This window comes from Apteryx rowi, unplaced genomic scaffold (assembly GCF_003343035.1).
Source record: "Apteryx rowi isolate R43461 unplaced genomic scaffold, aptRow1 scaffold_353, whole genome shotgun sequence".
In the NCBI taxonomy this organism is placed as follows: Eukaryota; Metazoa; Chordata; class Aves; order Apterygiformes; family Apterygidae; genus Apteryx; species Apteryx rowi.
Genome location: NW_020450008.1, coordinates 869291 through 879948, shown reverse-complemented (window position 1 = coordinate 879948; position 10658 = coordinate 869291).

Genomic DNA, 10658 nt, shown 5'->3' with positions numbered 1-10658 from the left:
AGGTAGTAATGACAATATAACTATGGCAATGCAATATCAGCATGTAGCTGCCCAAGCCTGCGTGAGGCTTTGCTGTATATTCTGGTCATCAGCCTGCGCTAAGTTTGTGCTGCTGGAGTTTTGCTGCTATTTGTGCCTGATTAGAGCTAACTCATGGACTTCTAACTGTGCTGCAGTCCTGGACAATCCCACAGCCGGGCAGTCTACCCCTGCCCAGGCGTTGTTACAGTCTGCTTCACAGGCTGCTTCTGGTACACTGCAACTACATGTAGGTCTGCTTGCAGTGGGTGGTCACCTAGCCAGAAAACAAACGTATATTCTCCCTTAAAAATACCAAAAGATCATGGTGCAACTGTAAGTTTCTTCAATCACTTCCTCACAGCAATGTTTTCCCCCCTTCCTCAGCAGTCAAATATTTCTGTCATTCAGTGCTGTATATTCTGCAGTTGTTCTAATAGCTTCCCCTAGAAGAGCCTTCCAGCTCCCTTTATACAAAACTGCTCAGGTACTCTAGAAGAAATGATATAGCAAAATGAATATCGTAGTATGGCAAGAGACTAAGAGTGAACCTATGCAATCCGTGGTCTATTTGGGAAGAGGAACTCGACCAGCCAGGGAAGAAAAAGCTGCCCTACCAAATAGTAATGTCTGTGTCCATGTAGCTGGGACCTGGGAATTTTGTGACCTCTAGGAGAGAGCTAGTTGATTTTCTCTGGGCAGGAGCCTGGGGGCAAACCAGCATGTATGCAGCTTGGACAATCAGGGGCCCAGGAGTGAAAYGGGGAGTGAACTGCAAAGACAGTGTAGATGTATCCTAAGGATGATACTTGATAGTTTTACAATGTATTGTTATAAACAATGAACATGAATCATACGTGAACTGTAAACCAGTTTGATTTCTATTTATTCCTAAGAATTTAACAATTTTTGTTCCTTGTTACATTTCTAATGTTAGTTTAGCCATTAGGTTATCTTATTTGATTCCTCAGAGATGCCAAAATACAGGGGAGATTTGTGGAACATATTTCATCAGTATTCTTCATGGGAAAATTGTGACCAGCTCTAATGTGCTTGACTGCAAAAATCACTAACATTTGGACACCTCTATATCCCTTATTTTATTATAAAAACAATGCTTAACAATGCTGACACCTCCAACTTCTCTTAAAAGCTGTCATCCAGCAACAAGAATTAAATAATAATAAAAAATCTTTGCCCAGGCAAGTATTATCTTCCTCCATTCCAAAGGCAGAAGTATCAAAGTCTTCACTGAGTCTGCCAGAAATTGTGTATGTCACTAAATAATGAAGAAGGTGATTTATGCCCTTTGGAATAAGCAGAGTTCCATGGCAGATATGGTGTATTTGTATGGGTAGCAAACCTTTCTGAGGGACAGTGCTGACTGTGAAAGCTTTGTAACATGGATGAGAAGGTGGTGATTGGGAATAGCCAACATATAGACTTACCAACGGTAAATCAGAGTCACAGATCATGTAGGCAGTGTAAGAGCTCCAGAGGTCTCTGGTCCAACCCCCTGCTCAAAGCAGGTCCAGGTAGAGCAGGTTGTTTGGGGCCTTCTCCAGCCAGGTCTTGAAAATCTCCAAGGTGGAGTCTCCACAGCCCCTCTGGGTACCTGCTCCAATGTTTACCCTCATGGTAAATTTATGTTCCCTTATATCAAGTGGGAATTTCCTCTGTTTCACCAGTCTGATTGCCTTCTATGATAAGGGAAGAGCAGTGGTTGTCATCTACCTTGACTTTAACAAAACTATAAGCATGGTGTCTCACAGCATCTTTGTATGCAAGCCAGAACATTAGGGTCTGGACAGATAGATCAGCAGATGGGTGAAAAAACAGCTTGCTTGTTGAGCTTAAAGGGTAGATAATGGTTCATACTCTACCTGGAGGCCATTACAAGCAGAGTTCTTTGGGGATCTGTTCTGGCATCTATCCTATTTAATATCTTTGTCCGTGATGTGAAAGTGGAGACAGAATGAACTCTTATCAAGTTTGCAGCTGACAATTGTGACAATTGTGTGTCCAAGCCAATTGGAGGAAGCAGTCGACCAGCTCGAGGGCAGGGCTGCCACTCAGAGGGACCTAGGCAGGTTGGAGGAATGGACCAACAGGAACCTCATGAAATTCAGCAAGGACAAATACAAAGTCCTGCACCTAGGATAGAATAGAGCCTTGCATCAGTGCAGATAGGGRATCAGCTCTGCAGAAGAGGACTTGGGGCTGCTGGTGGACAGTAGACTAAACATGAGCCAGCAGTGTATCCTGGAAGCAAGGAAGGCTAACAGTGTCCTGGGCTGTAACAACGAGGACCAGAGCCAGTAGATCGAGGGAAGTGATCATCCCCCTCTACAGAGCATTTGTTAGATCCCACCTAGGGTACAGCATCCAGTTTTTGGCCCAAGTACAAGAAACGTTGATAAAACTGAGTGAAACCAGCGTAGGGCCCCCAAGACAGTTGGGGGCTGGAGCACCTGCCCCATGAGGAGAGTCTGAGAGACTGGGGCTTGTTCAGACTGGAGAAGAGACGGCTTTGGGGGAGACCTAACAATGCCTACAAGTAGGTTATCAGAGGTTATCAGGTTATCAGAGCCAAGCTCTTCACAGCGGTGCATAGTGGGAGGACAAGAGACRGTGGGCATAAATTGAAACAAGAGAGGGTCCAACTGGATATAAGGAGAAACTTTTCCCCATGGGGACAGTCAAGCAGTGGAGCAGGTTGCCCAGGGAGGTTGTGTAGTCTCCATCCTTGGAGGTTTTCAAGATCCAGCTGGACAAAGCCCTGAGCAACATGGTCTAATCTCATAACTGACCCTGCTTTGAGCAGGACTTTGGACTAGACACCTCCTGAGGTCCCTTCCAACCTGAATGATTCTGTGATTTCCTGTTAAAACTGGGAAGGGAGACTTTATTACTTAAATTATTCAATACCTAGAAGGCCTAGTGTGGTCTCAGTTAAAGTAGCGTCTTCATAGTACCAGTAAGTGCTCACACATGAAATGAAAGTCCTGAAATCTTATGGCCTAGTTAGATGAAGCAGACAAAACATTATAGCAAAACATATCTGACCCAGGTATTGGCTGTTACATGACAGTAACAGACCCTTCCTCCTTCTGCCCAGCTCTGCTGCACAGGAGTGTCCCTCGGTCACAGGGTTTTGCCGCTGCCACCCAAATACCTATTGCCCAGCTGAGACACAGGTGAAGCGAGCTGTGAGTGCTCCTGCCTCTCCCAGAAGAGCCAGTGGACAGTTTTTCTTGTTCGTCTGAATCAATGGAGTGTGTTAGTGACAAAAAGTACCAGGAAGCACAGAGTTATGACCGGCAGCCCAGTTCATTAATATTATTTTATTGCTTTCTTGCAGACCAAACTTGCATTTTTCAGGGGCTTGGCTAGAGACTGCCCTGAAAAAAAAGATTTTTTCACGCATCTGGCAGTACTAGACTTAACTTTCAACAAAGTGGCATGGACTAGTGAAATTTCTGTTTACATTGAAGGAAATTATAATGAGCTATGTTTAAACAAGAAAATTATGTATATACTGTGTTAAAGCTATTCCACATAGTATGGTCTTCCAGTATCTGTTTACAGGTTTGTTTTAAAGAATACTTCAGAACATTTAGTTCACTGAGACACATGCACAATGAAGCATTATTACAGTAAGATGATCTTGTTCCCTACAAAGTCATTTGGAGGAGATTTCCTAGGAAGCCACATATAAGAGAAAATAAAACTAAAGAGAGCTGTTAGCCCCTCAGTGCCAGAATAAGGTCTCAGAGCTGTGACAACAAGGTTAACATGGAACAATCCTTTTTTTCCCTTGTTTCTCATCAGGCTCTTTATTGATATTAGCCTTACCAGTTCTTATGCTGCCAACCATGCAAAAGATTAGCATTTTTATGGAAACAGCTTATTGTGTCCTAAAGGTATTCAATTCATCCTAACAAAAAAGTGGGTTTGAACAAAGAAAAGAAGAAATCAAATAGCAATTTTATTTCCTACATGTCTGACTCAGTCCTACTCACATAGAGAAGATATTGCAGATACCCACAGACACATCTAAATCACATGGAGATCAGGGGAGAAAACATTAATGCAAAGTAGCTTCTTTATCATCTCATATCATATTAGGGCTCTAATTCTTGGTCTCTTTATCAGGCTTCTATAATTACATGGAGCAGAGAATGAGAAGGTGGAAAACCAAATGAAATCAGTTTTGCTTTTTGAGCTACAAGGTTTGTGTAGGTGTTTGGGGGAAGAAAGTGGAGCACACCAGCTCTTGAACATGGAACAGCAACACTGTAACAGTAACTGAGGACTGGGAAGAAGGAAAATACTTCATTGCAAGTCTGAGTGAAATTTAGGCGGCACTGGAATTTGGTCCAGACAGGGCAACACTTCCACATTTACATTTTCACATCTTGAGAGTGGCAGTCATCGCAGATGTTTCGTGACACCCAGTGTCTGCCTTGTAGTGTCCTGGTCCCACTTAACAACAACTATTCAAGTTTTAAATGAGTTATAGCAATGATTGTGCTTTCATATGGAGGAGAATAAACTTGAAAGAGATAAGAGCTTCTCACTCTTGTGTTTCTGTTCAACATGACTCAGTTGTATGAAACAGAAAGGCTGGCAGCAACCTCTCACCTCTGGACTTATCTGTATGGAGTTATGGGGAGGGAGGAGCAGGGGCATGGGGAAGCCTGCCTCTTTTTTCCTCACTCGTAGTGCAAACTTTATAGTAACAAAAGTCCCTGTTTAACGATCACAATAAAAAAGACTCCTGGGAAACTTTTGAGTCAAATACTAGCCATTTGAAAAGGCTTTTTCAGCATGAAACAATTCTTAATGCTGCCCTCAGCAAGTAGCCAGAGTTTTCTTTGGAGTAGGGAGCTCTTGCTGGTTGGGTATACAAGCAAGCATGGCTGGAGCACACAACACTGTGATAACATCTGCAGTTTGTAGAGTGGGAATCTTGGTAAGGAGGTTTCCAATTCTTCTAGTAGAAAGATGGCCCTCCATAGCCTTGGGGTTTTGGAGAACAAAATATTCCTGTGAGGATGACACCTCCACTCCTCAGCTGTGAGAAGGAGAGCTTCTGGCACAACACAGAACTACATCTTTATCTTCCCTGTTTGTTATCAAAATAGCTGTGGTATGACCCACAAATCAAACATGAAAGGACAGGTCTGTTTGCAAGAACTAATGCAAAGTGAGTTAATTGCTATTCTTTTGTGTATGTTAGATCCAATTCTCCATTGTCCTGCACAGCCTGCAGCCATTTTATACCATAGAAGTTCAGCATGGAGTGGATGTGCATGCACATCTGTTTAAAAAGTTCTGCTTTTTTTCCATCAAATTCRTAAAGATACTCAAGACCTTTATAACTGCTCTGTCATTCCCTCTTACAAGTTAAAATATATTTTTAATTATGGTGGCAACATTTTAATAAGACTATCAGTGCCCCAAGCCAATGCTGTGACCCAGTTGTTTGACATGCTGTAATGACAAGCATCTGTAATAATGTGCAACCTTGCTAAAGGAAGATTCACGCTAATGAGGGGAAACCCTGGGTGTCTACAAAAGCCACTGTAGCAACTCTCATTTGATCCTTCATTCCTATTTCCAAGAAAGAGGCCATAATCAGAAGACCAAAGGGGTGGGTGTCAATAAAATCATCATGCCCCCTGTCCGCATGGGCCCACAGATAGTTGGGTGTAAAACAGAGCAGTCCCAGTGTCAAGCAAGTGTAAAGATCACTTGAGAGCTCACACTGTCCCACTTCTGATCTTGTGCTACGCATGGCTCGGCTGCACAGTAGAATCTAACACCAATATGAAACTCTCTGAATAATGAGCAGGGATGTGTGCTGCCAAGAGTTCATGCATTTATTAAAATAATTCCTGCACACAAATGAATGTGTATTGCCTGCATGTCATGTGGTTGAAAAGATTTGTGTCCCACTGCTATGAAATAGCAAGTCAGAAATAGTATTGCTCTCAGCACTATTAAATATTTTTCAACATGTTAACTTCTCAAGCTTCAGCATATTTCACCAGGTGTTCATGAAACAGAATTGTGAAGTGAATTTTTGAAGGACCAGAAAATAATGTAACATTAAATACTTGGCCTTGTACTATCACTGTCAGTTGCTCTGCTTGCAGTAACGTGAAATCAAAAGCTGTGTACAAATGCAGTGTGCACACTCTGTTCATCATGGTGGGAACGTGGTGGGAAAAGGATGTCATGTGCTGGTCTCCACCTGAAGCAAAACAGGGAGGCTTTCTGACATTTTTTGTCTGAGTAGTCAGTCAGGTTTGACAAGGCTAACACATCCTTCACCACACCCTTTACTTTTGCGTTGTATAGAAGGAATTGTACAGTCCTAGGATGCATTTTCTGCTTGAATGTAAAGACTTTTTTAGTCAACCAGAAACTGGTACCGTAATATTCCAGTGTCTAAAATAAGCACAGCTGGTGTTCAGGGATCCAGGACTGATAGCTCTGGGCAGGCAGTCCAGGGCTTGCTTACTCACAGGCTCGCACTGAAAGCGCTGTGTCCATCATTCCCTGCCCCTCCAACCCCTCCAAACAGTCATTGGGGCATGTCTACATATTAAAATGGTTCATGCTGCAGGGCATTGTAAATTTGCCCRTAATTAGACACCAGTTGAGTGTATTTAAGATATAGCTTCACCATGACAGAGATATTCCATGAGTAAATTGTCTGAGCCCTCTAGATTTGTTATTAATGACATTTCAGACCATCTCTGCAGTCACTGCAGAGGTGCTGCTACTGATACCAGCTGGCAAGCCTCCCTTCCATTAAGAGCAAAGCTCAGACTCCAGATGTACGAATTTTCAAGAATAAGCAAGTGTTAACTGTGATTTTTTTTTTTTTTTTTGGCTTCAGCTTCAGTGAAATGAGGAAGTGGAAATTCCAAGGACTGACCCTTACTTCCTAAGAAACATGGACTTTGTGGATGCTGCCATTCAATCTAAGCTGTCACTTCTCAGGCTGCCATTGCACACACCAGTCATGCTAGAAAGATACATAGCCAGATTCCCGGTTTGCACATTCAAACTCGTCCTTACTACCCAAAATCGCAGGAGTTCAATACACAGAAGTCACATTCTGTTTTACCTTGATGACTCAATCTTTGGAATCCCCGACCTGATTTTTCCTAAGCAACAATAATGAAAATCAGTCACCAGATCATGTTCAAAATTGTGCTTTCAATGTGAGATAATCTTTGGTTATTGACTTGTTTCAACTATTTCAACTATTTTGTTCTTCTCCATACAAGGAGGGTATTAAAGAGAGAATGTCATGAATTATGCTCAGAAGATGGTACGTGAAGTAAGAGAGGATGGCAGCTACTGCTAAAAGTTGTTAATTAACAAGCCGCTGAGGAGAATTTCAGTGTGCCTTGAGAATTCAGTTTATAAGATAAAATATAGATGTCTACCTGATATAGACAGGGACAAGCTCAGCTTGCAGTATACATATCAGGTAGTTCCATGAATAATTAAAGACCCTCTAGCCAGTAGTCCAAGCCCAAAACAGAGTTTTTGGGTATGCCATTTGTGGTTGGGGAGGAACTGTTTACAAAACCTAACGAGAGAAATTATGTCTAGCCGAAATATAAAGGAGCTTCTGTCTTTTCTCTAAACGAGAACTTAGGCACAACCGTATCCCCTTTGGATCCTTGGAATTACCTTCTGCTAATATCCTCTTGATATATGCAGTTCCAAAGGAGGTGAGTCCGGAGATAGGGCAGTAGAAGGGACATTGGTTCTGAGTTGGCTTAAGGAACCAGGAGGGACCTATTATACCTTCTTCAGACTGCATCTTGCTTAAAGAGAGTTTCCTAAGATCCAGAAAGCTTTTATGGCTCCATGTCTTAAGAGGCAGAACCCCACCTTCATGCTAAGGGAAATGAGCAAGAAATTCCAAACTACTGCATTTATTCTCTTCTGCATGGAGTATTCTTAGGGAGAAAAATGAGATACTGAGCTTTATGTAGAGAGGCTTGCTCTCAAAAACTCTTGGAAGTCAAAGAGAGTTAAAAAACTTAGGACCTTAAGTACTTCAGGACTGGGCCTTTCCAAAAGTAGTGGAGCAAGGCTTAAGCAATCTGTTCCAATTATGACATTGATATTTTCCAATGTGACTTGATTTTGCTGCAAGATAACTGATTCCACTCAGGGTAGTATCCATTTATTTTGCTTCAGCAAATAAAAATATTTGTATTTGCTTGTATCATTTGCTTATGTATGAAAATAGCTCAGATAGGTGCATTGACCTATTTTCAGTAGCAATTCAGTCTTATCCTTGCCTGTTAATTTCAGTGGGGCTAATGGTGCAAATACAACCAGCAGAACTTAGTCTATTTGCTGTTTAAGCACATTCTACATGTCCAGGTAACAGTGACTCATTTAGGCCTCCAGGTGTATCACAAGCATGCAGTCTCCATTACAAGTAATGGAGTGTCTCACTGAGCTGGCACACTAGTCTGAGCTGAAAGGTGGGGCTGATTGGAGGTGGTTCTAAAACTCAGCAAGAACCCAAAATCAATGTGATACTTCCTGATTTCAAAACGCATACACACATAAATGAACAGCTCTCAAAGTGACCTGCTGAAAAAAATGCTTCAAGTTTATATATCTAAATACAAGTGCCAGCCTTGATGCATCACCATTTGAGAAATCTGACTTTTAGGTGGCAATAACATAACGATCTACATTTATGTTTCAAAAATTTTGGACTGGCATATCAAGGCATAAAGTACCCCTCATTCTGCATCTGCCTCCCACTCCACATCTGTGCTTGTTTTCTACCTTTTTACTTCCTTCTCTGTAGCATTAGGAGTATGTATTTGCTTTTCTTACTCATCCTTACTGCTTTTCTATTCTGCTCCCTAATGACTTGGAATATAATGTCAAATTGTGCAGATACAGTCTTTATTCAAAAAAGTACCCCAAATCCACACAAATATATGTATATATTTTATATGCACAGATACATAATGATGCATGCTATATATAATACAGAATATATGTTACAATATAGAAGTCACTGTATAACTTCATAGATAATAGACAACTTGCATTCTGCCTCTTTGTAGTGTTCTATACGGCTCAAGGCTGTGCCTTTAGGTTGCCTTTTGGGATCAAGGAACTCCATGTTTGACTGGGACAGCTCTTATACCTCCGCTATGCTGTGCCCACCACCACCTCCAGCAGCAGGCCAGGTTCTCACATAATTTATACCATGGTATTCCACCAGTTTCAGTGGCATCGATTAAAATTGCTCTTATTCAGTTTTCTCTTGAATAGTCCTGGAAGTTTTCTCTTGAATAGTCCTTTGGTGTGTCAGGGTTATTTTTATTTATTGCTCTTTAGCATATCTCTCAGATCTAAAATACCAGGAAAATGATCAGTGCAGGAAAGGCAAAAATGGGCTGAAGAATTTATGGATGGTGTGAGCTACATATTTAAAAAGCCTACGGCACATACATTGTCACAGAGCATGACTGATGGGTTGCACTGCACTTTGGGATGAATGTCTTGGGATTATTTCAGAAAAACGTGGCAGAGTATTCGTGAGTGACTGCACCTTCTTTGAATCTGGCCATCTTTTCTTTCTCTTCTGACATCCTGGACAAGTGGCCAGAAGAGCTCAGAAGTGCAATTAAGCATAGCTGTGAAATTGTTCCAAATTGATCCGTGAGACTGACGCAATAGTCAATGGCTGAGAATGAAGGAACTACTGGGTATCTATGGCAAACTGTTGACACCCTGCACACACACAAATGTGCTAAAATGACTTTTTCTCTAGAATCTGGCTTATTTTTTATTTTTTAAGAATAAAGCTTAATTTTTGGAGCACCAGAACACAGGCACCAAGAAAAAAATACTAAGTGAAAAAGTCAGTTTAAACACCTGTCTCTGGATATCATCTTTCACACACACAAATGCAGTCAGCACGTTACACAATGCAAGCATTTCATTGATTGACACAGAAGTTGCAGCGCTGCCTTAGAAATGAATTGGGCTTGGGAAATCAGAAGTGTTCCCAAATGCAGGACTTAATGCATTTATAAATGGATGAAACAGAGGCACTGCTTTCCTGACAAGCATTGCAGCCCTGCAACACGCTGGATTTTGGAGTGGGGGGAAGAGGGGTGCTGATGGCGGACCAGCCTCATCCTTGATATAACCGCGCTGTTTTAACCACCGCTGTCTTTTCTGAGCGCGAATGGCCTGGTGGATGCATGAGGCCGTTCTGTGTGGCAGGCCCCCCTCCACAGGCTGCGCACGGTGGAGATGCACCTGCCTGGCCTTCCCGTTCCCAGACCTCGGGGAGCTGGGGCGGCTCTGCCGAGGGTCCTGCAAGAGCCACGCTGGCATCACCAGCTTGTGCCTGCCATGAAGGACACTCCACGTGCAGGGGGCTTTTTGGTGGSCACCAGCCTCCCCTGGCGAATGGTGAGGGAAGCCTGCAAACTGAAAAAATTGGAAAAAACAGTGTTGGAAAAACCAGTTGGAAAAACTCGTGCTCTGCCCTGGTGGCGGGGGAGCTCTGGCTTCGTGCCCGGGCCTCCCTCGGGGGTGCCACGCGTGCCCACGGGCGTGCGCGG